Genomic DNA, 2,782 nt, shown 5'->3' on the forward strand with positions numbered 1-2,782 from the left:
TCTCCAGAGTCAGTTTTTGTTCAGTATCTTCCCTGCTCCCAAACTTAAAGTTTGTCATGACAAAGTCGATTTTTCTTTCTTCTTCTGACTGTTGTTCTTGTCTTCTTCTTCTCCTTTCTCTGTCCTCTTCTCTCCTTTTCTCCATTTCCAGTGTACGCTGGACCCTTAAGATTTCTGCTCTTTTCGCTTCCTCCAGTTGTTTGCTCAATGATTTTGGAATTTTTGGAGGAGGTCCAGCTGGTTCACTTGCTGCCCTTTTCTTGCCTGTTGTATTTTCCCCCTTTTTCCCTTTATTTTCCCCCTTGGTGGCATCATCAGTACGGGAAAGGAGGATGGACATACCTTCGAAGAGTGCTTGAAGTTGGGCAGGCACTTGGTTCGACAGATCATCGAGTAGTGTTTTCATCATGTCCTGTCGAAGTTCACTGGAATACTGGAAGGCTCGAAGCTCTGCTCGCATCTCGGCTAATTCAGCTCTCGCACTTGCAGCCTCTGCTCGAGCTACAGCAGCTTCATCAGTGGCTTTCCGTGCTGCATCCTCAGCCCATACTGCCTGTTCGAGAAGTTCGGCATGACGGCCTTGGGATTGCAGCATTGCGGACAACAGCGAGTATCCTTTCGAGCTGAGCCATCTTCTGAGATTGATCAGCCATGAATTGACGCACTTCGCCAATGAAGACTTCTTCGGCCTGTTGATCATAGTCAGAAGTAGGAGAAGAGAAGTGAGAAGTACCTTTTCTCGGAGGGGACTTGGGTGCTTCCAGATTTCCACCCATAACTTGCAGTTGCGAGTCCACCTCTCGATTAAGTGTCTGAGGAGCCACAGGGACACCGGGCACCTCTCGATTAAGTGTCTGAGGAGCCACAGGGACACCGGGTTCAGAGCTATTAAGTGTCTGAGGAGCCACAGGGACACCGGGTTCAGAGCTCTTAAGTGTCTGAGGAGCCACAGGGACACCGGGTTCAGAGCTCAAAGGTAGCTCCATGTCAGGCGCTTCCCAGTTTCCACCTGAGGGATGGATCACTTCTTGCTCTTCACCTCTCGAACCTGGAGCCTCAGCTTCAGCAACTGTTGAGATTGGATCAGCCGGGGAGGGTTCTTCGGTATTGGATGCTTCCCGGTTTCCATCCAATAGAATTTCCCCCTCAGCGTCACTTCTCGAGCCAGTGCTGGGAACTTGGTCATCTGCTGGTGAGGTTGGAGACGAAGTGTCGACAGGTGCTTCCCGGTTTCCACCTTCGATGGTCGCATCGTCCTCCTCAGTACTTCTCGAACCAGCAGGACTTGGGGCAATCTGCTCTAAGTGCTCATTGGACTGCATTTCGGTCTGCTCCGATGAGTCTGGAATGATAATTATTTCAGGAGCAGTAGGAAAACCCGGCAGTGTGAGCAACGGAACTTCACCCTCTCGAACTATCTGAGCTTCATCGTTGTCAATCGAGGGTGTGGACGTAGGCGGTGGCAAAAGAAGAACAGTGTTGGGAGCAACCTCAAGTGCTTCAGAGGTCTCGGAGTCACCTCTCGAAGCTACTACCTGTTCGTCCAGAGTAGAGAAATTTACTTGGGACAAGGGGATTGCGGCTGTTGGTATTGGGTTCTTAGAATCATCTCGAGCAATCCCAGAGGTCTCTCCTGGACCTCTCGTATTCTCTACTTGATGTCCCAAGGATAATGCAGTGGCGAGCCTGATATCCTCTTGAAATTTAGCTTCTAATTCAGGATCCACTACAGGCTCGGCTTCAGCTTCTTGTGCATCAACAGCTATGCCCTTTCCTTTGTCAGATCGACCAAGATTTCTCCTGGTTACGTGCATCTCATGGGCAAGATTCAGAAGTTCATTGGCTGGGATTGCAGTGAGGTTTAACCAATTTAAAGCAAAGTCCTCCTCAGCCACCATATCTGCTGCTCTCGAAATCAGTTGATCAATCGGACTTGTTCTCCAGTTGATCCATCGAAGCACTCTGGAGAAGTCATCCAAGCTAGACACATTTTCAGTACGTTGATCCAACTGAGAAGTGATTTCAGCATTTAGCTCATCAGAGTTAGCAGACAGGATTTCTGTTGCCGAAGCAGCTTCCAATGTTATCTCTCGAACCACCTCTCGTGGTTCCTCTACTTCTGTCTGTATTGGATCACTGATCCCAGTACCTTCAATCTCTCCAGCCTCCTCTCGAGGCTCGTCAGTAGACTCCTCAGCACCCTCAGCATTATCACCAGCATGTAGACTAACAGATAAAGCTTCTGACAGAGACCTGGTAGGGGGCACTCTCTCAACCTCAGTGGCCAGTGTAGCCTGAGGTTCCCCCTGGGCTTGTGCCCTGTCTTCGAATGGTACTTGGATAACTGAGGGTGTTACCTCTCGAATCTGAGTGATGGCGATGGTTTTGGCTTTCTTAGCCTTCTTTGAAATGGCAACCCTCTTGACCAGGGTATCCAGAGGCTCATCATCAGATTCCTTCTCCTTGGCTGGGGCTTTCCTTTTGCCCCTTCCCTTAGGCTTCGAGGGAGAAGGTGCACCCTTAACACCTTTAGCCTTTGAGGCTTGAGATTTCGTCCTACCCATATAGGTATTCCGATGAATCTCTCGCCTTTCCCTCAGTTCTAAGCCCTTCAAGCTTAGAAGATATTGAACAACAAAACCGAAACCAACCTTTTTACTGATCGTCAGGTTGATGTTGGAGACTGAGCTTTGCACCTGCTGTTGAAGAGAGTTGAAGATGATATGTGCCCAGTCCATTTTGTTGTTGTTCCAGATGGCGTGGAGGATTTTGAGGATGTCCA

Source organism: Ipomoea triloba, chromosome 1, assembly GCF_003576645.1.
Source record: "Ipomoea triloba cultivar NCNSP0323 chromosome 1, ASM357664v1".
NCBI classification, from domain to species: domain Eukaryota; kingdom Viridiplantae; phylum Streptophyta; class Magnoliopsida; order Solanales; family Convolvulaceae; genus Ipomoea; species Ipomoea triloba.